Genomic DNA, 27905 nt, shown 5'->3' with positions numbered 1-27905 from the left:
AGGTGTGATTGGTACTACGTCAGGCGGTATCCGGGAACGCCCAAAGAGGGCGTTCATCACTGAAACGTGGCGGCCGCGCAATCGAAGCTAGAGGCGGGGAGCGGCTGGCGCCCCTCTGTGTCCCACAATGCTCGCGGCACGCCTTAGCCCCCGTGTATCCCATAGTCACCCGCGACTCCCCGCCTGCTCTATCCGCCTGCTTAGTGTGAAGCTCACAGCAGGAGAGGTTGGTCGGGGTCTTCGGGGGACTTTATTGTTACCCCCTCCGCCTTTATAGTTGTGGAAACTGAGGCTCAGAGGTGCCAAGTGACCTGCCTAGATCAGACTGCTAGTTTAGGGTTCTAACCGCCAGAGTTCAAACCATACTTAAACGGTTCTCAAACTTAATTGTAGGACAGGGATTTCTGGAACACCGTTTTTATTTATTTTTATTTATTGTTTGAGACAGGGTCTCTCTCTGTCGCCCAGGCTGGAATGTGGTGGCAGGATCACGGCTCATTGCACCGTCGACTTCCCAGGCACAAGCCATCCTCCCAGCTCAGCCTCCCGAGTAGCTGGGTTTACACAGGCACACACCACCACGCCTGCCTAAATTTTTGTATTTTTGGTAGAGATGGGGTTTTGTAATGTTGCTCAGGCCGGTCTCAAACTCCTGAGCTCAAGCAGTCCACCCACTGGGCCTCCCAAGGGCTAGGATTACAGGCATGAGCCGCCGTACCCGGCCAGCTAATTATTTAAAAACATTTTATAGAGACAGAGTCTCACTATGTTGCCTGGACTGGTCTTTAACTCCTGGTCTAAAGTGATCCTCTCGCCTTAGCTTACGGAGCACCTGAGGCTACAGGTGCATATCACCTTGCCTGGCTAATTTTTAATTTTTTAATATTTATTTATTTATTTATTTATTTATTTATTTATTTATTTATTTTGAGATGGAGTCTCTCTCTGTCATCCAGGCTGGAGTGCAGTGGCAGGATCTCAGCTCACTGCAACCTCTGCCTTCCAGGTTCAAGCGATTCTCTTGCTTCAGCCTCCCAAGTAGCTGGGATTGCAGGCGTGTACCACCATGCCCGACTAATTTTTGTATTTTTGGTAGAGACGGGGTTTTACCATGCTGACCAGGTTCGTCTCAAACTCCTGACCTCAGGTGATCTACCCACCTCGGCCTCCCAAAGTGCTAGGATTACAGGTGTGAGCCACTGCACCCGGCCACCCGGCTAATTTAAAAAAAATTTTTGTCGACACGAAGACTCATCATGTTGCCAAGGCTGGTCTTGAACTCCTGGGCTTAAGCAGTCCTCCTGCCTCGGCCTCCCAAAGTGCTGGGATTACAGGTGTGGGCCACCACACCTGACCAGGATGGTATTTAAAAAAATTCAGATTCTGGGTCTCACTTGGATAGATTGTATGGATATGTTTATGCTGGAGCCCAGGAGTGCCGCATTAACTGTGATTCTGAAGTGACAACTCACAAACTGCTTTACTGCAGTAGATAACAGTGCTGTCCTCTCAGCAACTCCCAGGCTATGGAGTTCCTCCTGGTGTCTTTGTTTCAGAATTTTAAAACAATGAAAGATAATCTGAGGGCATGACTTTATTCAAACCTCAGATCCTCTCTACCTGACATAGGCTTCCTTAGCCTCCTAGCATGCCTCCTTTATTAGAAATTATTAGATATATCTGATGTCTAGGCTCTGCCACTTTTTTTTTTTTTTTTTTTTGGAGACAGGGTCTTGCTCTTTTGCCAGGCTGGAGTGCAATGGCACAATCTCAGCTTACTGCGACCTCCACCTTCTGGGTTCAAGTGATTCTCCTGCCTCAGCCTCCCAAGTAGCTGGAACTACAGGTATGTGCCACCACACCTGGCTAATTTTTGTATTTTTAGTAGAGATAGGGATTCACCATGTTGGCCAGGCTGGTCTCAAATTCCTGACCTCCAGTGATCCATCCACCTTGGCCTCCCAAAGTGCTGGGATTACAGGTGTGAGCCCACCATGCCTGGCCCACCAGCCTTCTTTCCATCTCAGCAGGGCCTCTGCACTTGACGTTCTTTCTGCATGGCACACTCTTCCTCCAGATTTCCTGGTGCCTGAATTGGTCTCATCAGCTATGCCTCTGCTCGAGAGTTAACTCCTTATGCAGGTCTTTTCTGACCATCATTTCTGAAATAGGTGATTGTATTAGTCCGTTTTCATGCTGCTAATAAAGACATACTCCAGACTGGGAAATTTACAAAAGAAAGAGGTTTAATGGACTCACAGTTCCACATGTCTGGGGAGGCCTCACAATCATGGCAGAAGGCAAGGAGGAGCAAGTCACGTTTTACATGAATGGTAGCAGGCAAAGAGAGAGAGCTTGTGTAGAGGAACTCCCCCTTTTAAAACTGTCAGATCTCATAAGACTTATTCACTATCACAAGAACAGTGTGGAAAAGACCTGCCCCCATGATTCAATTACCTCCCACCAGGTCCATCCCACAGCACGCGGGAATTCAAGATGAGATTTGGGTGAGGATACAGTCAAAGCATATCACTGGCATAGAGTAGGTGCTTAAGTAGGTATTCATTGTCTGAGTTAATGAATAAAAGAATCTGGCCAGTGTTTTTTTCTAAAAGTTCATTGAAATTGCCATGGACCCTGCCATTCATGCAGGTGGGGAGAAAGAGGCTCAGAGTAGTTGAGTACTTAGCCCAGTGAGTAAATGGTGGAGCCAGGATTTGAAAGCAGTTTTGTGGACTCAGAAGCTTTTACCCGTTACAGGGGTGGTGAGGAAGGCCTTTGCGAGAGGCCAGAGAGGCCCCAGGGCAGAACCATCCAGCCAAGCCCACCCCAAATTCCTGTCCCACAGAAACTAAGAGAGATAATAAAAAGACAGTTGCAGGGTTGTGTGGCTCCTCCTCTGTCTCTTGCCTGCTCTCTCTAAGGAATTCAGAGCCTTCCCATCTTGAATACCAGCAGCAGCTCCAGAATTTCCCCATGGGACCGGCTTACTGAGAGCCCTCTGGTGAAAGGGACAGCCCTGGGCTTGCCTGGGAGCTGTGTCTGTGTAACAGGTACCCTGTTTTTGGGAGGATGCAGGTTTGTTGCGGGGAGAGCATTCTCGAGACTGTGAGGGGACTGAGCCTGCTCCTGAAGCCATCTCTTTTTTAGACTCACTCTGCAGTGACAAGATCTCGGCTCACTGTAACATCTGTCTCCCGATTCAAGCGATTCTCCTGCCTCAGACTCCTGAGTAGCTGGGATTATAGGTGCCCGCCACCATGCCCGGCAAATCTTATTTTTATTTATTTATTTGAGACGGAGTCTCGCTCTGTTGGCCAGGCTGGAGTGCAGTGGCGCTATCTCAGCTCACTGCAACCTCCACCTCCCGGGTTCATGCCATTCTGCCTCAGCCTCCCCAGTAGCTGGGACCACAGGTGCCCGCCACCACATCTGGCTAATTTTTTGTATTTTTAGTAGAGACGGTGTTTCACCATGTCAGCCGGGTTGGTCTCAATCTCCTGACCTTGTGATCCGCCCGCCTTGGCCTCCCAAAGTGCTGGGATTACAGGCGTGAGCCACCGCGCCTGGTCAAATTTTTGTATTTTTAGTAGAAATGAAGTTTCACAATGTTGGTCAGATGGTCTTGAACTCCTGACCTCAGGTGATCCACACGGCTTGGCCTCCGAAAGTGCTGGGATTACAGGCATGAGCCACCGCACTGAAGCCATCTCTTGGCAAAATACTGCTGAGCATTCAGACAGAACAGAATTAGGAGAAAGAAGAGGAACAAGCATCGATTTCTTGAACACTCTGTGCTAGGCACCTCATGCATTTCAATTATTCTAGGCAGTGAGTGAAGAGTTGTTGCCAGAATCTGAAGTGTGTTCTGAGAACTTGGCCAAATGTAGGGTGACCATATAATTTACCATTTAAATTGGGGCGCTTTGGGGGCAAGAAAGGGATTACTATCATTAATTATGCCAGATAAAAGGTGTAAACTGGGATCGTCTCACTTAAACTGGGAGGTATGGTCACCCTAGGCAGAAGGGAAATAAAACGGTCATTAACAAATCACACCAAAATTTAGTGGCTTAAAACGACAACAGTCTTTTTATTGTATCTCTTAGTTTCTGTGGGTCAGGAATTAGGGGAGTGCTTGACTGGGTGGTTCTGACCTGGGGTCTCTCATGCATTATAGTTGGGTGTGGGTGGAGCTTCTCTTTCTCTCTCTCCATTTAGTCTCAGGGTCACTCTGCGTAGTGAGTCTGTGTGAGGAGTTCAGAGCAAGCACTCTGGCGAACAAGCTGGAAGCCACATTGCCTTCTGTGATCTAGCCTCGGAAGTTATGTGATATCACTCCCATCCCTGTAATTGTTGGTTCCAAGTGCGTCACAAGCCTGCCCAGAGTCAAGGGGGAGAGAGGACAGAGACTGAATTTTTTGCTGGGTAAGGCACGAAGATATGGAACAAGTATGTGGAGTGGGGGATATTGTCGTGGCCATCTTAGGGGTATGAACTCTGCCACGGATGCAGACTGGCCTTTTCTTTTTTTTTTTTGAGACTCGCTCTGTCGCCCAGGCTGGAGTACAGTGGCCGAATCTCAGCTCACTGCAAGCTCCTTCTCCCAGGTCCACGCCATTCTCCTGCCTCAGCCTCCTGAATAGCTGGGACTACAGGCGCCCGCCACCACGCCCGGCTAGTTTTTTTTTTTTTTTCTTAGTAGAGATGGGGTTTCACCGTGTTAGCCAGGATGGTCTCGATCTCATGGCCTCGTGATCCGCCCGTCTCGGCCTCCCAAAGTGGTGGGATTACAGGCTTGAGCCACTGCGCCTGTAGACTGGCCTTTTCTAAGAGTCATCAGTTTGGTTATCTGCAGACATGACTGAAGAGCGTGGGGTACATCAATGCCAGGCAAAGTTTCTGAGGGAGTCTGGCGCAGAGGGACAGGCCTGGACTACGATCTTGGTTTATCAAGGGGAACCTGATCAGTTACCTTGCACCCTCTTTGGAGGAAGAGTGAATGGAAGAGTGCCTCAGTAGAGGACAAATAGGAAGGGGATGGTCACAGAGCCAGGGCTGGCATTGTCCAGGGCACAGGCTCTTGGTTGCGCTGACCCAAGCATCATCCCCATTTCCTGGGCAAGACTGTCCTCCCAAAAGAGAGGGGGCTTCAAGCTGTGATAAACGCTTTTAGTTTTTGAGATGGAGTCTGTCACCCAGGCTGGAATGCAGTGGTGCAATCATGGCTCACTACAACCTCTGCCTGCTGGGTTCAAGTGATTCTTGTGACTCAGCCTCCCGAGTAGCTGGGATTACAGGTGCCTACTACTAAGCCTGGCTAATTTTTGTGTTTTTGGTAGAGATGGGGTTGTGCCATGTTGGTCAGGCTGATCTCGAATTCCTGAGCTCAAGTGATCTGCCCGCCTCGGCCTCCCAAAAATCTGGGATTACAGGCGTGAGCCACCATGCCCAGCCGATAAATCCTTCTTAATGCGGTTGTTTATTCTGACTCCCTCCCACCAAGCAGTGCTGTGACACCGTGGATCCTCATGGAACTTGTGCTGTAGGGAAGCCCGTGCTGGTTGGGCTGTAGGAAGTGCTCCATTCTGTTGGTGGGGTATTTACTGTGCTGTCCAATAATAAGTGGATCTTCTGCTATGCGTCAGCCTTGTAAGTTTGGTCAGAGGGAGAGGGAGTCTGCCCCTGCCTTGTGTGCAGATATATCCCAGATATCCTGTGATGGATTCACCTCATTGGGACCTGTCAGTGTGGCCAGCCTTTCTTCCAGAGTGGCAACCTGCATTTCCTTGCTTATCTTTTAAGAAGCACCATAGGAATTATCATCCCATTTTACAGATGAGAACACTGAGGCTCAGAGAGGAGGAATGTCTTGCCCCAGGGGGGCCAGCTGGTCGGGATGCAATTGGAATGGAAACCCAGGTGTGGCTGAAACCAAAGCTGGCACTCTCCATGCACAATTCCCAAACCCCCAAAGCTCTGAAAAGCTAAAGCTTTTTCATAAGATTGGGGCAAGCATCTGATGGCAAACCTGATATGAATTGGATGTGAGGTTATTTATAGTCTTTATTTTGTCCCACTTAGCGTGAATATCTATACATTTTGCTGCAGAAAAATGAAAGGATTTATGGAATATTGCTCTGGAGCTCACTGGCATGTCACCTGATATGCAGTAGATCCACTTGAAAACCTTTCAGGAATCCAAAGAATTCCAAGTTAGAAAGCACATTGAGGCCGGATGTGGTGGCTGCAGCCCTGTAATCCCAGCACTTTGGGAGCCTGAGGCGGGCGGATCACCAGAGGTCAGGAGTTTGAGACCAGCCTGGTCAACATGGTGAAACCCCATCTCTACTAAAATACAAAAATTAGCCATGCGTGGTGGTGGGTGCCTGTAATCCCAGCTACTGGGGGAGGCTGAGGCATGAGAATTGCTTGAACCTGGGAGGCTGGGTTACATTGAGCCGAAATCGTGGCACTCTAGCCTGGGTGACAGAGTGAAACCGTGTCTCAAAATAAATAAATTGATAAAGCACATTGAGCCGTGAGGATTTCAGGTAAGAAATTGTGGAGCTGTGCTGCCTGTACCAAACTTTTCTGTCTCAGTTAGGCAGAGATCACTACCCCCATTTGGCAGATGAGGAAGACTGAGGGCAAGGAACATGGTGTCCCAGGTAGAACGGCAGCCATTTTATCATCCTGTTGGAGGGTGTGCCAGCAGGAAAGGAAGCTTTTGAGTCACCAGCCCACCCTAGCCTCCCAAGAACCTTGTTGTCTCAGCAAAATTTCAGAACTAGAAAACCTGGAAAGATTAAAGCCCCAAAGAATGCCGCAAGTCCCCCGGAAGAAAGGGAGGCTTGCTGTACGTTCCAGTGGTCGGTATTCAAAATCATTTTTTATTTCAGCTGCGTATACACTCACCCATCACAGGACCGGTTCTCAGAATAGAGAGGTACCTGTTGAATCATCCACCCTACTTCCTGCCTCGTGTGGGCATGTCTCCAAGTGCTGAGCCATCCGCTTCGCTACCGTGGCCTGAGATATATCAGGATTTGCAGGCCTGGCGACAGGAGACAAAATAGATTCCCATTTCCTTCAGAACCATTTAGCTAGTTTAGAGAGTGTGTGACTGTTTCAATGGGATGAGCAATAACCAGGCCTCTCCTTGGCTCCTTCTCTCTGCCCCATATGTTTTCTTCTGTTGGAAGCTGGGACTTGGTGTCTTAGGGCCAAAGATAAACACTGATTTTGGCTCAATCTGGCCGCACAGCTGTGGGCTAGTAGGTGCCCCTCTCTGAACCTCAGGCCTCTGCTTTCTGTAGCACAGTGTTGTTCTCAGCCCTGTTTTTTTTTTTTTTTTTTTTGAGACAGTCTCACTCTGTCGCCCAGGCTGGAATGCAGTGGTGCGATTTCAGCTCACTGCAACCTCCGTCTCCTGGGTTCAAGCAATTCTCCCTGCCTCAGCCTCCCGAGTAGCTGGGATTACAGGTGCCTGCCACCAGGCCCAGCTGATTTTTGTATTTTTTAGTACAGACAGGGTTTCACCATGTTGGCCAGGCTGGTCTCGAGCTCCCAACCTCAGGTGATCCACCCGCCTCAGCCTCCCAAAGTGCAGAGATTACAGGCATAAGCCACCGCGTCAGGTGTCTCATCTCTTCATACCACATGCCTTGGTTCCCACTGCCCTGGCGGGTGCCTGGAGAGACTTGTGGTTGGGACCGAGTGACCGCAAGGTGATATTTAAGGTGGTCTCATGGAGCAGTCTGACATCACTGTAATACAAGCAGACATCTGGGGAGTCAGATTGCCTGAATTTGAATTCCAGCGATTTAAATTTTTGCCACTGTTGTGTGACCTTGGGCAAGTTGTGTGACCATTTGAGCCATAGCTTCTTCATCTGTAAAATAGATGGAATCATAGTATGTACCACTTTGGGAGGGAGGGATAATAGAATTAGGTCAGACTATGTATGTGACATGCTTAAGGCAGTGCCTGGCATGCAAATAAGCCCTTGATACGTGCCAGTGGGGTTCACCTGCTTACCAGAAACTTGGAGGTAGGGGGCTTTGGCTGGGGCAAGACCTTGCAACATTTAAAAAGCAATCACTGGTCACTTGTGAGGTTCCAGGCCCTGGGTTGGTCACTCAGCATTCAGGGCAAGACCTTGCCATGCTATCAAGTAACCTAGAGTCTATTTTTTTTTTCTTAAGATGGAGTTTCACTCTGTCGCCCAGGCTGGAGTGCAATGGCACGATCTCGGCTCACTGCAACCTCCGCCTCTGCATTCAAGTGATTCTCCTGCCTCAGCCTCCCAAGTAGCTGGGACTACAGGTGCGTGCCACCACACCCGGGTAATTTTTGTATTTTTAGTAGAGACGGGGTTTCAACATGTTGGACAGGCTGGTCTCGAATTCCTGAGCTCAAGTGATCCACCCGCCTCGACCTCCCAAAGTGCTGGGATTACAGGCATGAGCCACTGTGCCCGGCCAAATAACTCAGAGTCTAATGGGGCAAGTAGGTGTGGCTAATCCAGGGACTGCAATATCTATAAAGTCCTTAATGAAATATATTTTGAGTCTATGTTTAAAAAGCAGATTTCACCTAAAAAGCCAGTTTTCTGGCTTCTCTTAAGATCTGGCAACACCAGAAGCTGGAGCTGAATAGGAGCTGCCCCCTTGGCCAGGGGCTCTCTACTTTGCCTCAGTCCCCACTACTCCCTATTGCACCAGATTCGACCTTCTTCATAGTCATGCACGTTTGCCGCCTGGGCTTGTGGGAGTTTGCTGATAAGTTGCAATGCAACGCTGTGGGTGCTGTGAGAGCACGATGAGCAATAATAACTCAGCCTTGGGCAGTCAGGAAAAGCTTCCCAAGGGAGGCGAAGTCACAGCTGCTTGTCTATAAAACCTGCAGATGCTGCTGAACACCCTCATCTTTATGGCTCAAGGACATGAATAAAGGACGCAAAGTCACAGCTCACGAGGAATCTCTGGCAAAAAGCGACTGAGGCCCAGTGACTTGTGTGGGGTCACACAGCCTGCTGATGGCAGAAGTGGGGCTAGAACTAGGATTACCAACCAGAAACATTTCTGGACTACTTTCCCTAGAACCAGGGCTGTCAACCAGAAACAGTTCCGGGCCACTCTACCTCCCTTGTCTCTGGATTCCTCGGGAGTTAGGAGGATACGTACTCCGGCATCTTAGACTTGAGTCCTGCCTCTGCCACTTACTTGCAGTATGACCTCAGTTAAATCACTTCCTTTCCTTAAACCTCAGTTTCCTCATCTGTAAGGTAGGGCTAAGGATTCTGACCTCAGAGGAGTGTTCTGAGGGCCAACCATTGAGAAAGTGGACAGGGGGCAATCTCAGACATCTCATTAGCTCAAGAGGACTCTAGATACGTGAGGGTCATTATGATTGTTGACAAATAGCCACTTCTCCCAACAAATTTTGGCATCATCTGTTTAACAGTGACCTTGAAAGGGAACCATCCCCCACTTTGCCCTTGCCAGTCCCTTAAAGGAGCACGCATGGCCTTTGGTCAGGCTTGGACCCTGGAAGGGAGAGCTTTGGGATTCTCTGACTTTGGGTGTGAGCAGGGCCCTGGATGCAGAGCCCAAGGGTTCCCCTCTCCTAGGAGGCTCCAGGGTCACAGCAGGTACTGGGGTAGAGATGGGAAGGAAGCAGAATTTCCTGGGCAAAAGAGGAGAAATGTCAATAATTCTTTTGTTTTCTTCAAGGCACCTACCTGCCTATTAGGGGCTCCCCTTAAATCCCATGTCTGTGGCTGGAACTATTGAGACTCTTCCACTTTGGGGAAGTCCCACTGTCCTGAGTTCAAATCCTGACTTTTCTCCATATTAGTTGAGTGTGACTTTGGACAAGATTTCAAATTCCTCTAAACTCCAATGTCCTCATCTACAAAATGGGCCCCTTAGAGTACTTATTTGGTAAGGTTTAGTGGGAATTAAGTGAGATTATGTGTGAAAGCGTTTAGCACAGTACAGAGCTCAGTCAATGCCCGTTATTACTGTGATTGGAAATTAGAATGATTACCACCCATCGTGTTTGTATAACACTTGACCATTTCTAAACTTATGCTTCTCTTACGCCATTTGATCTATGCAATGACTCTTTGAGGTGGCCAGTGCAGGGATCATGACCTCATTGCATAGATGAGACAACTGGTGCTCAGAGAAGGCAACAGTCTACTCAAGGTCACACAGCTTGAGCATGGCAGAATGGCAGAGCCAAGTTCAAGTCTTGTTTTTTTTTTTTTTGAGACAGAGTCTGGCTCTATTGCCCAGGCTAGAGTGCAGTGGAACGATCTTGGCTCACTGCAACCTCTGCCTCCCGGGTTCAAGCGATTTCCTGCTAATTGTCGTGTTTTTAGTAGAGACGGGGTTTCACCATGTTGGCCAGGCTGGTCTTGAACTCCTCACCTCAAGTGATCCACCCGCCTCAGCCTCTCAAAGTGCTAGGATTACAGGCATGAGCCACCGCACCTGGTCTCGAGTCTTCTGAGATGAAGAATGAACAGCACCTTCCACAGGGCCGGCCCAAACCAGACCAGGCTTTGACCACGTCGTTGGTTGTTCACCCGGGGTGCTTCATATCTCCCAAAAACTCCTTGATAGAGAAATAATCCAGAATGCTGTTTCAAACCCTTGTTGCCTCTGTTTGTACTCTGAGCCTGTACCACCTCTGGGGACGAAGAAACTTCTCCTTGCCCCGTGGTGTCAAACGGACTTTTCCTTGAATTTGTCCTAAACGAATCTCAGCAGCCTGCATTGGGTCGGTCAAAGCACTCGGCCAGAAGGTCTGTGTGCTCTGCACTGTGGCCACAGGATGGCGCTGTTCCACAACTCATGAAAAATCAGGCCCGGTCCCCGGACTGCGTTTCAACGCATCAAGATCATTTAAACACCTACTATGTGCAAGTCGCTGTGCCTGCTGCCGGGAGGGCTTCAGTTATTCAATACTGTTATGTTAAGCTATATTAATAATAGCCGTAATAACATCGGTACAGGTCTTCATAGTTTATTGAGCAATTTACGTGCATTATCTGGTTCTATCTGCAAGCAGTCCTGATGCGTTAGATTAGGTGGGTCTTTCCGTCCCACTTGAGGAGGAAACTGAGGCACAGAGGATGATAGAACTTATGTAAAGGCACGGAGGAGAGAGGCACATGATAGACATTTGATGAATTGTAGGTGGTGGATGGAATGAGGCAGACCCAGGCATCTGTCTCCTCCAGGCTGTTATTCATCCGTGAGGGCAGGGATTGTATCTTATTTGTCTTTCTGTCCCCGCTCCTAGCGCGGCTTCTGATTGAGGGCTTCCGCAGAGCTCTGTGGCAGGCAGAGGAGAGGCAGGGGGATGCCCTGCAGGCTGCAATGCTGAACAGCTCCCGGAAAGCTCTCTGAGGGTGTGCAGGCTGAGAGAGGCGGCGTCTGGGCTGGAGATTGCAAAGAGAGGAGGTCACTACCTTCACTGTGTAGCATTTGCAGGCCATGAATGGCTCACCATAATTCAGTCCCTGAAGGCGCCAAGTAGCTGAGTGGTCAGGAATGATTCATGCATTCCACAAACGTTTTCTGAGTTCCTGTTACACGCTAAGCATTAGGAATACAGATATGCAAATACAGCCTCTGTCCCCCCGGAGCTTCCAGAGCAGTGGGGGAGATAGAGGGCAAAGAGCTAGCAATGTGGTTTGGTTTGAATTGCCCAGAGGTCTGTACTGAGTGCCACGGGGTAACCAAGTCTAGGAGGCGCAGGGTGAGGGCTACAAGAGGAGGAGACCTTTTGCAGCATTTGAAGGATGAAATGAGTTTGCAGATTACCAAAGAAAGGCACATGAGGACTGGGGGAAGGAAAGCGTCAGGGGCAGTGGGGTGTGTACAGGCAGGAGCTGTCAAAGGACGTCCGTCCGTCATGCGTTTGAGGATGGGTAACAGATGCAGTAGGAAAGACAGTGGGACCAGCAGGGAGGGCCTTGAAAGCTGTATCCTGAGGACTGTGAATTGCATCTTGTATTTGTCAGGGAATCACCATGGTGGGAGCTGTGCTAGGAGCTCACAGTTCCACGGGGAAGGTGGGCAAAGAGAGGCCCATCACTCATGTTTACTGAGCCCTGACTATTTTGTGGTGCTAAGCACTTCTTGGGGCTGGGTTTATTGTCTGTCTTACAAGGCAGGTACTGTGATCATCCCATTTTATAGATGAGTAAACTGAGACTAGGGATGCTGACATAAGTTTTTCCCAAGCTCATAAAACTGGTACTAGTGGAGTCAGGACTGGCCTTTTTTTTTTTTTGAGACGGATTCTCACTCTGTTGCCCAGGTTGGAGTGCAGTGGCATGATCTTGGCTCACTGCAACCTCTGCCTCCCAGGTTCAAGTGATTCTCCTGTCTCAGCCTCCTGAGTAGCTGGGATTACAGGCACACGCCACCATGTCTGGCTAATTTAAAAATATTTTTTAATAGAGACAGGGTTTCACCATGTTGGTCAGGTTAGTCTTGAACTCCTGACCTCGTGATCCACCCGCCTTGGCCTCCCTCCCTCCCCAGAGGCGACCACTCTTACAATCTCTTGTGTTTTTTATTTTCTGGAGACTTTACCTGTTTGTTTTGTAAGAGGTGTTTTATATAGACAGAAGCACAAAAGGCAAGACAAGTGCCTGTTAACCACAGACGTGGGCTTTGGGACGAGCCAGTGTGGGTTTAGATCTTGACTTTTTTTGAGAACTTGACAAGTGTCACCATTAAATGATGGTTTGGGCAAAGAGTTGGCAGGCTTGGAGGGTGGGATGAGGATGGCAAGGGGTAGGGATGTGGACATCAAGAGGTCTGTGTGCACAAGTGTGACGGTGTGGGCCTGGACTGGGGGTGAGGTGATCAGATAGGGACAGGAAATGCGGACCGCAGGGGCCTGGTGATAGACCAAGCAGGGATGAGGCAGGGGAGAGTGGCTGCTGTGGGGCTGTCATAGCCGGTGGGCGTTTGGCAGGGTGGAAGGCACAGTAAGAGGAAGAGAGGCAGCCTGCGGGCTTGGCTTAGGACAGTACCTCTCTAAGGCTCATGCTGACTCTGGAGCAGTTCCAGCCCACGGTGCCATGCACACGAGCCAGGAAGCTAGGTGGGTGGGCCCGGAAGGAGGCCATGGGCTCAGGAGCCCGGGACGTCTGGCCCCGGTGCCTGGTGGGGATTCTGGACAAGCCAATCCCTCTCCAGGCATCTGTGCAGGTCAGTACCACACGGAAGCCCCTCGTCCCTGTTGGTCTTCACTACGGAGCGAGAGGCAGGGAAAGACTTCGGAGATGCCGGGCTGGGATGGGCTGGGGGCTTGGAATTCCTGCCCAGAGGTTTTCAGGGTGGCATCTGAGCAAGTGTCCACAATGTGCAGCGCTCTCCCAGGCAGGATGGGCACCCGTACATGTTTGCATATGTGTACTTTACATGTTATACGTAATGCAACGTAATACATGTTATTTTGCTTGGTTCTTACTTCCCCTTTTAGAAGCCAGTTGATATATGATGAGTTGGTGCCTCCCATTCTTTTTGATGCACAAACGGCTCGTTGAGGATCCTAAGTCTGTGCCCCAGTCCCCGTAGTCCGTTCACTTCCTGGCTTCCTGGAAGAACAAGATGCCGCCATCTCTTCTTGTTCTTTCCCTGCCCCACTCCCAGAATCAGCTGTTTTTCCAAGGACCCCGAGTTTTCTTCCCTGAGAAATGCTATTTGGGTGGGGGAGAGGGTGGGAAGCAACAAGCTGTGGGGGAAGCGCCCCAATCTGGCCAATCCCTTTGCTCTTGTGACCTTGAGCAAGTCCCTTGGGGCATTAGGGGACCAGTTGCGTCCTTTCTAGACTCATCTGAGGCCAAGAAGATGTGGGAAGCACTCATCCTGTGTGCCCGGGAGCTGGAATGGCACAGCCCCAGCTCTGCCCCTGTGTGGCTGTGTGATTCTGGGTTCCTTAACCTCTCTGAGCCTCAGTCCTCATCTGTGAGATAGGAATAATACAAGACTCACTCCCTCTTTTTTTTTTTTTTTTTTTAGAGACAGGGTCTTACTCTGTTGCCCAGGCTGAAGTGCAATGGCATGATCATAGCTCATTGCACCCTTGAACTCCTGGGTTCAAACGATCCTCCCGACTCAGCCTCTCAAAGTGCTGGGATTACAGGCATGAGCCACTGCATCTGGCACGTGGACATTTTTGACATATCTCAACTAGGGAAGGTACTCAATAAATGCTAATTCCCTTCTTCCTCCCCTTCATCATTTGACTTCAGTACCCTAGGAAATGAGGACTGGGATATTGGATGGTTTGGGAGAGGAGGAAAGAGGTGTCCAAGGAAAAGGAAGAAATTGGAAAATAGAAGACCATGGAGAAATAAAAGAGGAGGGGTTAATTCAGAATAGGGAAGACGGGCCGGGTGCGGTGGCTCACGCCTGTAATCCCAGCACTTTGGGAAGCTGAGGTGGGCAGACCACAAGGTCAGGAGTTCGAGACCAGCCTGGCCAATATGGTGAAAAATACAAAAATTAGCTGGGCATGGTGGCACTCACCTGTAGTCCCAGCTACTCAGAAGGCGGAGGCAGAAGAATCGCTTGAACCTGGGAGGCAGAGGTTGCCTCCTCTGAGATCGTGCCACTGCACTCCAGCCTGGGCGACAGAGTGAGACTCCATCTCAAAAAAAAAAAAAAACAAAACAAAAAGAGTAGAGAAGACGATTTTAATCATCAATAAAGGAAGGCTCTGGCTGCTTGGGGGAGGTTGAGAGCCTCTTGCCATTAGAGGTATGCAAGTAGAGGCGAGGGATTGTGAGCCATACACATGTGTTTGTGAGGACTCTCATTGGCCAGGAGGTAGATTCCTTCACTCAGCAAACTTTGGGAGAGGGCTATCCTTGCCTGGTCCTGTAATGGGGCAGGGGAAGCCAAGGTGAATAGGACACCATCCCTGGCCCCAGAGAGTGCCCAGCCCAGAAAATAAGCTGGTCACTGATATCCTTGTACTCTGCAGTTCTGTGCTTTGAAGCATCCAAGCCTTGGAGGGAGTTGGCTGGGGATTTTCAGTGTACGCCTTTTGGTATTGATCCACTGGAGTTGGAGCTGGCTGGGGAACGGCAGGAGGAGGACGCCGCAGTGTTATTAGTGCGGAGGACACGCTGTAATCTGTCAGTGTCACCCTGGTTGCAGCTGGCCAGGAACCATCCTGCTGTTAACGCCTCCCTTCCCAGCAGCCACGGAGCACACAACTTGTACAGCACCCCCGAGTGCCTCCACCTCTCCCTGTAGGAGGGAGAGTGTGGGCATTTATTCTTTTCTGCATCTCCCTGGCATGAGTCCTCTTCTCCAGTCACACTAATTTATTCAGTGTTTCCCAACACACCTACCTCTGTACCTTCAGTTACCAGAATTCCCTACCAGCGATGGTCACTCCTGTCCATTCAGCCATCCACGTGTCCATCCATCCAATCATCCATCCATCCACCCACCCATCCATTCAATCATGCATTCATTCATCCATCATCCATCCATCCACCCATTCATCCATTCAATCATCCATCCATCCATCCATCCACCCACTCACCCACCTTCCATCCATTCAACTTTGCAATCCACTTCAGTTCAATTCGATTCAATTCACCTTCATTCAACTCATGAGGTTACTGGGCTTCACCACATGCCACACATATGTGATAAATGAGGCATACCTCTGCCTTCAAGGAGCCTATGGGAAGAATCCTCCCTGTTCTCCATGGCCAGCTTTCCATCTCACCTCTGTTAATCCTTTGCCAGTCCCTTCAGCAGAAGCAATGGACTCTGAAGGGCTGTCCTGTGAGGAGAGGTCAGTTCTGGCTTTCATGAATTTCAGAGGACAGAGCTCAGACAAGGAGAGAGGCAAAGGGTGGGGAGGAGGTGAGAGTGAGATGAGCTAGTGGGACGGCGATTTTGGCTCTGTGGAGGGAACTGCTTCCATTTAGCTGTGAGTACTCAAGCAGTGTATTGGGGGATGAAGGGAAAGAGAAGGGGGCAAGGAAACCACTATTGGAGAAGTGGGTTAGTGTGGCGGTGAGGAGGTGAGCTCTGCAGCCAATGGACTGCCTGAGCTCATTGTCTCAGCTCCATCATATTCCTGCTGTGTGAACCTGGGCACATATCTTAACATCTCTGAGCCTCCATGTCCTTATTTGTAAAATGAGGATAATAAGACCTATCTCACAATGTTGCCTTTAGCATTAACACATGAGGTGCTTAAATTAATGCGTGGCACAAAGGGAGAGCTTAGTAGATTCCAGCTGTGGTTATGACTGCTCCTATTACGTACCAGCTACTATGCCAGGAGCTTTCATTCCAGTGTGTCCTCTGGGCTAACCCTGTGCGGGGATTATTGAACCCATTTTGCAGATGAGGAAATGAAGACCCAGGGAAGCTATCTCTTGAACGCGTCATGCAGCTGGCGAAGGGTGGAGCAGTGCTTCAAATGCAGACCTTTCCAACTCCACTGTCCCTGCTCTCCTGCGTGCCCTTTCCTGCCTGTTCTCAAGGGGCGAGTGCTTCGAGATGCAAAGATTGTAAGACTTCCATCCCAGCTTCTGCTTAGGGCACCCTTTTGGCCTTCTCCAGTTGTAGCCCTGAATTGTTAATTACTGGTTTATGTGTGTTTTCTCTGTTCCCCAGAGACCATGAGATCAAGAAAAAAGATTTTCTTCTCCACGGCAATTGAAGTGTTGACTTTGACAATGAAAGTTACAGAATGTATGACGTTTCCCTTTTGGCCTTGCTTGCCAAGAAGCTTGTGCTTTTTGTCAAACTGTTTCCTTCCCCTTTCCATGGTTTTGGTCTTCTACCTTTGACAGCCTTTTATTCATGTGTCTTTTACTGTAAGCTCTTCTACTCATAGAATAAGCTGAATATTTAAATAGAGATTGAATTGAATGGGAAAGGGTGGGCTACAGATTATAAGTAAATAATTCATTTTATATTTAATTTAATTCATTTATTTACTTTTGAGACAGAATCTCACTCTGTCACCCAGGCTGGAGTGCAATGTTGCGATCTCACTGTAACCTCCGCCTCCGGAGTTTAAGCGATTCTCCCGCCTCAGATTCCCAAATAGTTGGGATTACAGGTGGCCATGCCTGGCTAATTTTTGTATTTTTAGTAGAGATGGGGTTTCACCATGTTGGCCAGGCTGGTCTCGAACTCCTGACCTCAGATGATCTGTCTGCCTTGGCCTCCCAAGTACTGGGATTACAGGTGTGAGCCACCATGCCCAGCCTACAAGTAAATAATTCAAATAAAACCACGAACTTCAGGAAGGAAAAATGCCTTTCTTATATCAGTCACAGTGTTTAGCCCTGAGCCCTGGCTCTGGCTGGGTGAAGTTTGCATGGAAAGCCCAGTGATGATTTTCCCTGTTGTGTCTGGATCAGTGACTCTCCTTGCACTTAGAATATAACCCGAAGGCCTCCCCTTTGGATTAGGGCAGCGGTCCCCAACCTTTTTGGCACCAGGGACCGGTTTCATGGAAGACAATTTTTCCACGTACTGGGTGGGAAACTGTTTCTCCTCAGATTATCAGGCATTAGTTAGAGTGTCATAAGGAACATGCAACCTAGATCTCTCATGCACAGTTCACAGTAGGGCTCACGCTCTTGTGACAATCTAATGCTGCCGCTGATGTGACAGGAGGTGGAGCTCAGGCGGTAATGCTCCATCACCTGCTGCTCACCTCCTGCTGTGTGGCCCTGGTCCATGGCCCAGGGACTGGGGAGGCTGGGATTAGAGGACTGATCCCTGCCCACTTCTTCCACCTTATCCTGTGTAACTTGACCCCTTGCTCACCCAGGATAACTACTTAAGTCATCTTTGAGATGTTCTCACAAGCCAGGTGTTTTCCTACCTCAGAAAAAGAGGCTTTGTGGCTGGGCATGGTGGCTCACACCTGTAATCCCAGCACTTTGGGAGGCCAAGGTGGGCGGACCACCTGAGGTCAGGAGTTCAAGACCAGCCTGATCAACATGGAGCAACCCGGTCTTTACTAAAAATACAAAATTAGCTGGGAGTCGTGGCACATGCCTGTAATACTAGCTACTCGGGGAGGCTGAGGCAGAAGAATCGCTTGAACCTGGGAGGCGGAGGTTGTGGTGAGCTGAGATTGTGTCATTGCACTCCAGCTTGGGCAACAAGAACAAAAACTCTGTCTCAAAAAAAAAGAGATTTTGCGTGTGCTGTTCCCTCTGCCTGGAACCCTCTGCTCTCTCCCATCCCCTGCTTCTGTCTGGCTCATCCTTCCTGTCCTTCAAATTTCTGCTGAAAGTCAGCATCTTACGGAGGCCTCCCCTGACTGCTCTGTCTAAAGGGGTTGTGGTATTTGGTCTGTAAAGACAGCTCCCAGTGCTTCCTGGCCTATCCTGTGTATGCTGCTGATCCCATCGAGAAATAGACTCTATTTCTCCTTCTCTTGGAACTGGGCTGGACCCTGGGCCTGCCTTTGGCCAGTGGAATGTGGCAGAGGTAATTTACTGATGTTTCTGAGGCGAAGCCTTCAGATGACTGGCAGATTCTCCTTCCTGCCACCTGGAACCCAGCTGGTATGCTGTGGGAGGCACATATCACATAGAGAGACACAGTGGGAGAAATGGGGTGTTCAGCTCAACAACCCAGTTGAACCCCCAGCCAACAGTCAGCATGGACTCCAGCCATGTGCATGAGCCAACGTGGCTGCTCCAGCCCAGTTGAGCCCCTGAATGACTGCAGGTCCAGCTAACATCATACAGAACAGAAGAACCACCCAACTGAGCCCGTAGAACTGTAGGAGACAATAAAATGATATTGTTGTTTTAAGCCACTAAATTTCCAATAATCTAAAGAGAGGTTAATCCCTGATACATTTCTCTCTTTCTCTCTCTCTCTCTCTCTTTTTTTTTTTTTTAAGAGAGACAGGTTCTCACTATGTTGCCCAGGCTGGAGTGCAGTAACTATTCTCAGGTGCAGTTATAGCGCACTGCAGCCTCGAACTCCTAGTCTCAAGCGTTCCTCCTGTCTCAGCCTCCTGGGTAACTGATATTCTAAAAATCATTGCCCCAATGCACTTACTTCATAGCATTCACAATAATCCATAATTATATAATTATTTGATTCTTAACTTGCTAATTTTCCCTTTTTTCTTTTTCTTTTCTTTTTTTTTTTTTGAGACAGAGTCTCGCTCTGTTGCCCAGGCTGGAGTGCAGTGGCGCGGTCTCAGCTCACTGCAACCTCCACCTCCCGGGTTCAAGCGATTCTCCTGCCTCAGCCTCCCAAGTAGCTGGGATTACAGGCATGCACCATCATGCTTGGCTAATTTTTTGTATTTTTAGTAGAGACAGGGTTTCACCACGTTGGCCAGGCTGGTCTCAAACTCCTGACCTCATGATCCATCTGCCTCAGCCTCCCAAAGCACTGGGATTACAGGCATGAGCCACCGCGTCTGGCCAATTTCCCCTTTTTTCCTGTAGCACATGAGTTACAGAAGGCTGGGACCATGTTTGTCTTGATTGCGGCTATCCCCAGCACTGAGCACAGTGAATAGCATGTCGCGGGAGCTGAATGAGTGAATGAATGAATGAATGAATGAATGAATGAATGAATGAATACAAGGCATCACAGTGGTCTTGAAGTATTCCCAAGAGCCAGTGTAACTCTCTGTGGCTGGAGCCCAGGCTGAGATAGCACCAGAAGGGAGATGGGTACGGCCTAAGTCTCAGCTCTCTAGGGCTTTCATGACTCAGAACTGTACAACATTCCCTGACACCACCTCTATAACCCGGACCTCCACACCCCTGCCAGGAAGAATCACCCTTTTCCTTCGCTTTACCCTTCTGTATCCTGCACAGCTCTCTATTAGGGGACCCGGGAGGTCTCTGCACATGCTCGTGTGTATAGATGATGGAGGCAGGACAGAATAATGGATATGAATGAGGGCTCTGGGTGCAGAGACCCCCACCTTTGAACCCCAGTCCACCACATTCTAAAGATATCTTGGTACCATGGCTACAGATATTGAGTGTTCACTCATATAGGAAGTGCTGTGTAGGTGTGAGCTTACATTACTGTTGCCATGTGCCAGACACTACTCTAATGTCTTGAATTCATTTACTTCATACAACCTTATAAGGTGGTTACTATTATCATTCCCCTTTTACAGATGAGGCAACTGATGTGTGGATAGCTTGCCCAGAGTTGTGGGTCTGAACCCTGCCAATGTGGCTACAGAGCCCACCTTCTTTTTTTTTGAGACAGGGTCTCTCTCTGTCGCCCAGGTTGGAGTGAGTGATGCAATCATGGCCCACTGCAGCCTTGAACTCCTGGGCTCAAATGACTCTTGCACCTCATCCTCTCTAGTAGCTGGGACTACAGGCATTCACCACCATGCCCAGCTAATTTTTGTATTTTTTGTAGAGACAGGGTTTCACCATGTTGCCCAGCCTGGTCTCAAACTCCTGCGCTGGAGCGATCCACCCAGCTTAGCCTCCCAAAGTTCTGAGACTAGAGACATGAGCCACCATGCCTGATCCAGAGCCCACCTTCTTAACCCTCATACTGCTTCTCTCGTTCTCAGGGTAGAACCCTTGTTCTGCCTCTCTGAGCCTCAGTTTTCATACCTGTAAATGGGATAATAATGCCTGTTTAATAGGGCTATGATACCATGATCTGGCAGTGCCTGACACATTGTAGAATCTCAATAAATCCTAATTTGCTGTGGCAAGATAGATAAACAGACTTCCTGTGAGGGCTTTGAAGGCCTTACTGTGAGGGTGCTAGGGAGCCATTGAAAGTTTTTGAGTAAGACAGTGACATAACAAAGCTGTGGCTTAGCTCCAGTCCTACCTTTTCCTGCCTCTGTCCCGCCACCAACTAGCTCTATGCTGCCTGAGGTTGGTATCTGAGTTTCACATCCCTGTCTTACCTCCCCGTGAGGTTCTGAGATTTGAGCTGTTTCAGGGTCGTGACAGGTCATCCCAGGCCTGGAGTCAATGGGGTGGGAGAGATATTCTTGGTCTCGGGGGTCTCATCTCAAAGGGCTGCCTCAGAGATCCCATCTAGGGCCCCATTTCTGTCTCTACCTCCAGCCCTACTGACTGACAGAGGTGCCTGGGTTTCGCATGACTGACTTCGTATTCCCCTTGGAATCCCTTCTGCAGCAGGGTGGATGAGGTGAGACAGGCTGGTAACTCGGTGGAAGAGGGAGGAGGGAGAAAAAACAAGGGAGCCAGAGCAGAAGAGAGTGGGAGACAGGGGGACAGAGAGAGAGAGAGTGTTGGAGAGAGGGAGAGCCAGAGTGCGGGAAAGATGGGCTCACTGCTTCAGGGTGGGGCGCACCTCGTGACAAAAATGGGCCACCTGACCTTGTGCTGTGTTCCCTTGTTCTGAAAGATATGGTGAGGCCATCTGACCTTGTGCTGTGTTCCCTTGTTCTGATGGATGTTGTGAGTCTGTGTGAGTGCACACACATGCACATGTGGTTTGTGTGTCCACATAGACGTGAGCGTCTGTGGCATAGCGTGCACCCCGTCTGCTGGCCTATGCATGGAAGTGCACAGACGGGTCTCCAAGGACCTAGGGACTAAGCGTGTGGAGAACCATGTGGAGTGGCCTACGTACGTCCTCAGCCCCAGTGTCACCTCTTCCATGTGCCTTGCCCCCCATTCGTTCACCCTCCTCTCCCTGTGGTGGCATTATCACCTTTCTTGGTCAGTCTCTGTTTACCTGTCCCTGTCTCTGCCTCTATTGAGAGCTTCCTGCAGGGGAGTCCACATCCTTGTCATCCCTGTACTCTTGGGAGCAAGATCAAGGCTTGGTGGGGCAGGTGATCAATAAATGCTGATGACTGATTGAGTATATTTGTGTGAATGGATCTACTTCCAGAAGTGTGTGTGGGTGTATGTATGTGCATGCACATGTGCACACATGGGAACATGTATGTGGCCATACACACATGCACATGCACTGTGGGGTGTGGATGTGTCTCTAAGATGTCCATGAGTGAGCCTCTGGGCACACACCATGCCCACAGAAGGATGTGATGCAGTGACATGCTGGCAAATGTTTAACAACTGACTCTTCATTGAAAAAAAAAAAAAAAGCCCTGGGGCCAGGCAAGGTGACTCACCCTGTAATCCCAGCACTTTGGGAGTCCAAGGCAGGTGGATCATGAGGTCAAGAGATCGAGACCATCCTGGCCAACACGGTGAAACCCAGTCTCTACTAAAAATACAAAAATTAGCTGAGCGTGGTGGCGCACACCTGTGGTCCCAGCTACTAGGGAGGCTGAGGCAGGAGAATCACTTGAACCCGGGAGGCGGAGGTTGCAGTGAGCCAAGATCGCACCACAGCACTCCAGCTTGGCAACAGAGTGAGACTCCATCTCAAAAAAAAAAAAAAAAAAAGAAAGAAAGAAAAGGAAAAGTAAGCCTTGATTAGCAGCATTTGCCCATTGCTGCCGTGTAAATATTCCCACCATGGCCGGCTTCAAGCTGCTGATGTGGCGTCACGGAATATGGAGTTAGCTGGGAAGGGATACACATAACTGGCTCACATGAGCCCATAGGAGTTAGGAATTGGCTTCAGTACACGGAAGGATTCATGTCTGTGGCTGCCCAGCCTGTGGTGGGCAGGGGAGGCAGGGCAAAGTTCCTCTGGTGATGGTAATGCTTCTTTCCAGAGCTGTGCCCTGGGGGACCAGGCAGTTGGTGGCTGCCAGCCAGCTTTCGCCGAGCGGCCTTAGAAGTCGGTCTAAACCAATACTCCTTGTTAGGCAGGTCTAGATACTCACCAAGACAGAAGTGCCTTCCCTCACTCCCTGCAGATGCTTTGAAGTTTTTGGATTTGGTGAGGTCAGCATGACTGCAAAGAGGAATTGCTAAGCCTGAAGCATGAATGGAAGAGGGAAAAGGAGGAATGCTTCAAACCTCCATCTGAGGCAGGTGACCAGGGATGCTGGAAGGTCTGGAGGCTTGGGCCTAGTGCCTGCTTGAAGCCGATTCACTGTGCAAGCCTGGACACATCGCTTGCCCTTGCTGGCCTCCAACTGTGACTTTCTTCCATGAAGGGAGAGGTCTTCTGAGCTCCATAGCCTGTCACTGACTCTCTGGGAGTCGGTCCTTAAACTGGGCTCTGAGTGTTAAAATCTACATTCAAAAGCCAGAGAGAGGCTGTGTTGGCCTTAGACAAGAGCAAGAGGGGATCCTGCCCTGGCCCTTCTCAGACCAAGCCCTTTCCCACGTGGGGAGGAATTCACAGGCCAAGGCGATGTGCTCACCCCAGGCCCTACCCTCTTCTAGACACTTGTCTGATGCTTGCTAGTTTAGAATTTCTGCTCCAAGAGTCCTGCCAAGCTGGCTTCCAGGGCTAGCTGCCATCTGTCCTCCTGAGGATCTATGTCCTCCTGCCTTAAGCAGTGGTTTTGGGGAAGCTGGGTGTGCAGGCTGGGATGGGTGCCCACTTTGTGGGAGATGCCCTGAACGTGCTGAGTGGAGCTGGAAGTGGGAAAGGAAGAGGGGTGGGTCATGGGCAGGGAGCTGTGGTCTAGGCTTCCGGGGTGGACTTGCCCCATGCTGCTACTTTAAGGAGCAGAAGGCAGAGGAGGTTGAGAATTCTAAATTCAAACCTAACACTTTAGGTTGTCGCAAGGACATATTTGCCAGGACAGAGGATAGACCATATTTTAAATTTTTATTTTGTTATTTTTTTGAGATAGAGTCTTGCTCTGTCACCCAGGCTGGAGTGCGGTGGTGCCATCTCAGCTCACTGTAACCTCCGCCTCCTGGGTTCAAGCAATTCTTTGCCTTAGTCTCCTGAGTAGTTTGGATTACAGGCCCCCACCACCATGCTTGGCTAGTTTTTGTATTTTTAGTAGAGGTGGGGTTTCACTATCTTGGCCAGGCTGGTCTTGAACTCCTGACCTTGTGATCTACCCTCCTCGGCCTCCCAAAATGCTGGGATTACAGGCATAAGCCACCGCACCCGGCTGATAAACCATGTTTTTAAGGTGGTTAGTTTGATGTGCAGCTGTGAAATCTTCAGACTTAAGTTATGGAGAGTGAGCCTCCCTTTCTACTCTTGCCCTGGACCCCACAAGTGTTAGGGGTGAGGCTAGAGAGAGAGATAACTGAGATTGGTGGGGGCTTGGCGGTGTGGCCCCAGCAGACTGAGGCTGAGTTGAACAGGGAGTTTTGAACATTGGCCCCTTCTGGAGTAGACTTTTCCGGGCCGCGTGGTACAGGGCTTACCTTCTCTTAGGTCTGTGCAGCGTGCAGGTGTCATCTGCTTGCCATCTCCTTTCTCTTGAGCCCTAGGAGAGCTGTACAGTGAATATGCTTCCCCCCGCACCGCCCGCATCTTAGATAGCGCTGTTATCTTAGACAGCTGTTTCGGGGCATGACAGGTCATCCTTCCAATGGGGCCTTTCTCTGATGTCAAAGGTCACATCCTCCTGTTAGCATCCCATCTTGTCTTTCTCATCTCTTCAAGTTAAGAGAGTCCCAAGGGCCCTCCCTATTCTTCTGCCACTCCATGGCTCCCCTTCTCCCTGAGGAGCACCCCTCTGCAAGGAGCCCCCCTGAGTAAACTGGCAGGGTCATGTCCATTCCAAACTGCACACTTTCATGGGGGAAAATGGAAATGCTGGAGTGTGATTGGGATGTTGAGTAGGGCTGGTTTATTCTAAAAGAGAAAACTCAAGGACGTCATGCTCTCTGTCTTCAAATATCTGAGGGGCTGTCATGCTGAAAAGGGAAGGGATTTATTCAGTGTTGTTGGAGTGTGAAGGAAGAGGTGGATTAAAATTCAGTGTGCAGAGAAGACTTTTGCCAAAGAGTGCTGCTCAGCGCTGGCTGGTGCTATCTTTGGAGGGGGTGAGCCCTCTGTCACTGGAGGCGTGCAAGTATCCCTAAAGGATATTTAATAGGGAACTCATGATCTAGAGGCTGGGGGGACGCCCTACTGCCCAGCCTCTAAAGCTCCCATCCCCAAGAATCTACAGCTTTAGGATTGTTTTAAATAGGATGCCAGGAGTTGGGGAAGGAATTAAAGAAATTCACTGAAGTGAGGACCAAAAGCTATAAAAAAAAATCTTTATTTCATGTACCAGGATTTTTTTTTTCAGTTTTCTGCTTTTTAAAATTTTTTTTCTGTTAACAGTCTGAAAAAAAAAAAAAAAAAAAAAAAAAGACCCACCAAGAAAATAAATGGAGGTTAGTTTCTTGAACTGGTCTGAGCTGGACATGAGCAATCATCCACACCCTGGGAAGCAACACCCTTGCAGTTCCGGTCCTGGCTCCTTCCCTCCGGACCCCCTAGCCCCCTTCTCAGCCACGACGATGTCACCCACACCCCAGTGGCTTTCTTCAGGCAGACCCAGAACCCAGGCCTCGCACCATGGAAGGAAGCACTGATTGCCCTCCCAAACGCTCTGTCGGAATTCAGAGAATCGGAGCTAGTTTTTCACTTCAGACAGTACCCACTTGGGTGCTGTTTCCTTGGGGCCTCTCCATTCTCCCTTGGCTCTTGTCCTTGATCCCTTTAGGTCTGGAATCTGGCGGGGTGGCGGGCAAGATTGGGGTGGGAGAGGGGTAGAGTTGAGTTTCTGCCCAGACTGAGGACAACTTGGTGGTGGTTACCACACGTTGAATTGTCTCCCATCGTTCTGCCCCAGGGCCCATGACCTCCCCCTGCACTTCTGGGCTGGGCGGGCCGATGTTCTGCCCTGTGCTGACCTGGGAAACTAACTTTCCTTTCCCAGGCAAAAGACAGGAAAGGCAGGTGAGATGTGCAAGCTCGAAAAGCCTTGCGAGCCATTCTCTAGAACTCCCCAGAGAGCTCAACCTCAGGAAATGCCAGTGTTAAGAAAGATGCAAACCGAGGGAGACTCACAGGCAGAGGCAGGGGGCCTCACCTTGACCTTCAGTCACCTGGGAGTGACTTGCAGCCTGTTCTGAAATTTCCAGTTCAGGAAAGTTGTTGGATTTCTGACAGTCTGAACTGGCCCTTGTCACTCTGGGGAAGAAAGGGGAGAAACAAAGGATGCCCCTGGCCTTTAGTCTGTGGTGCAAGTTTAACTTTTGGGGTTGGTCCTTACACTGGGACGGAACTGCTAACATTTTCCTCTCCATCCCTTCAGCCTTAAGCCCTCCCAGCAAACCTCAGAGGATGCTCTTTTTCACAGATCCCCAAAGATACTGGGAAAGCTCTGGTGGCAGATCTCTTCTTCCAAGGAAGCCTCCTTAACTCTCCATGATCGCAGCAAGGGGACACAAAGTGAAGAAGGCCTTTGGGGACCCCTGTGTCTTTCCCTTCTTTGCCTGAACAGCGTTACGTTTGCTCACATGTATGTATTTTTGCTTTGACATTGGATGTGGGGCAGGGGTTTGGGGAGCACAGTGAGGAGGTATATGGTGTGTGTGTGTGTGTGTGTGTCTGAGAGGCTGACTGATGATGAGCCTGGGGGCCTGGTGGCAGCTGTCCTGGTCATCCCTGGCATATCCTTGGGGCAGGTGGCAGATCTGAAGTCACAGATACATAGAGCAAGAATGGGCCTTTAGTGCTTATCTGGGTCAATCCACATGCTTACATGGGGGGAAAATTAAGGGCCAGAGAGGCCATGCAGCAAGGAATTCCGGAATCCAGTCCTGGATTCTAGATGGGTGCCCTTCCCATGCATGCGAGTGGTGTGTGCGTGTGTGTGTGTGTGTGTGTGTATGCATGCATGTGTGTGTTCATGTGTGTGCTGTGTTGGAAGGGTCTGAATGAACACAAAGGCCAGTGTGGAGTTGTTGTGGTCCATGGCTGTGGAGGGCATGAGTCAATTTCCTTTGAGCCACGCCCCTGGCTATGTATGGGATGGAAGGGTTGAGACTGAGTGTGTCCCTGTGAGTGACTGCGGTGCTGGGCTAAGTGGACTGTGTATGTGTGTGTGAACGTGCATGCATGCGTGCGCGTGGGGCATGTGGTCTCTTTGTTGGATTCTGTCTTCCCCCATTCACAGCACCTTCCTGGTCTGAGGAAGCCACCTTTCCATCACAGAGACCTCCTGCAGCTCACTAGGACCTTCCCCTACTCCCTCCAACCTTCAAGCCCAGCTCTCACCTCTCACGACGGTTTTGCTTTGTTTTTGTAAATGGATTTGTATATTCGTTTTCTGTTTTTTTTTTCTTTACAAGTTCCCTGCTAAATTTTAAGTCCCCCACCCCACCCCATTTTTTGTTTTCACAGTTTAAAGCTGGAAAAGAATTAAAAGAAAAATACTATCTGATTTTCTTGCAAGTAAATCCACTTATTTTATATTTACATTTATTTATAGTCTGTGGTTTTTTTATTAAAAAAAAATCACCACTTGTTTTTCCTTTTTCTTTTGTAAAAAGAAACCTTTTTGCAGTGTCATTGTTGAACCCGCTGGGCCCCAAGAGGGCATCAGTGAGTCCAAGGACCCCCAAAGGGTCAATGAACCCCCTTCCCAGGGAACTGGGGGCCTTATGAGTCTGGGGGTCCACCATCACCCCAGGGTCATCAGGTGGCCCTGAGGTGAGGGGTGAGGAGGGAGAGCTGTTTCATGTCCCCCGGGGTTGGGTGTCTCCTGACCCCAAGGACAGGAGCTTGGGGACATGACCCCAAGAGGCTCACCCTGAGGACTCCGGGGTTTCCGGCATCTTGGTAAGCCACCGGCGGCCTCCCCTCTCCTTCCCTTTCCTCAAGGCCTAGGAAGTCATCACAGTGGGTTAAGGACCATTAAGGACTGGGAACCTGGGGCCAGGCAAGCCCCAAGTGTACCCCGCTCCAGGCACCCTAACGGAGAGGAGGGACAAGGGCTCGGTCACCTGGAGGCCTACAATTGCCCCATCAATGCTGGGTGGGGGCGGCTCAAGC

At 49.8% G+C, this 27905-nt stretch overlaps 1 long non-coding RNA gene across 2 annotated transcripts; it reads left to right on the top strand.

Annotated features, from left to right (window-relative positions):
* The first annotated feature begins 173 nt into the window (after positions 1-173).
* Positions 174-27310, top strand: LOC114670362 (uncharacterized). Of its 2 annotated transcripts, XR_013399138.1 has the most exons (4): positions 174-226; positions 1730-1846; positions 8208-8328; positions 8911-10741. It is a non-coding gene; the product is annotated as an uncharacterized LOC114670362 (long non-coding RNA). The 2 variants fall into 2 exon arrangements; XR_013399139.1 differs by lacking the exons at positions 1730-1846; positions 8208-8328; positions 8911-10741 and adding exons at positions 26209-26370; positions 27028-27310.
* The last annotated feature ends 595 nt before the right edge of the window (positions 27311-27905 follow it).

The sequence above is a fragment of the Macaca mulatta genome, chromosome 10, assembly GCF_049350105.2.
Source record: "Macaca mulatta isolate MMU2019108-1 chromosome 10, T2T-MMU8v2.0, whole genome shotgun sequence".
NCBI classification, from domain to species: Eukaryota; Metazoa; Chordata; class Mammalia; order Primates; family Cercopithecidae; genus Macaca; species Macaca mulatta.
This window is presented reverse-complemented; position numbering and strand designations above follow the sequence as displayed.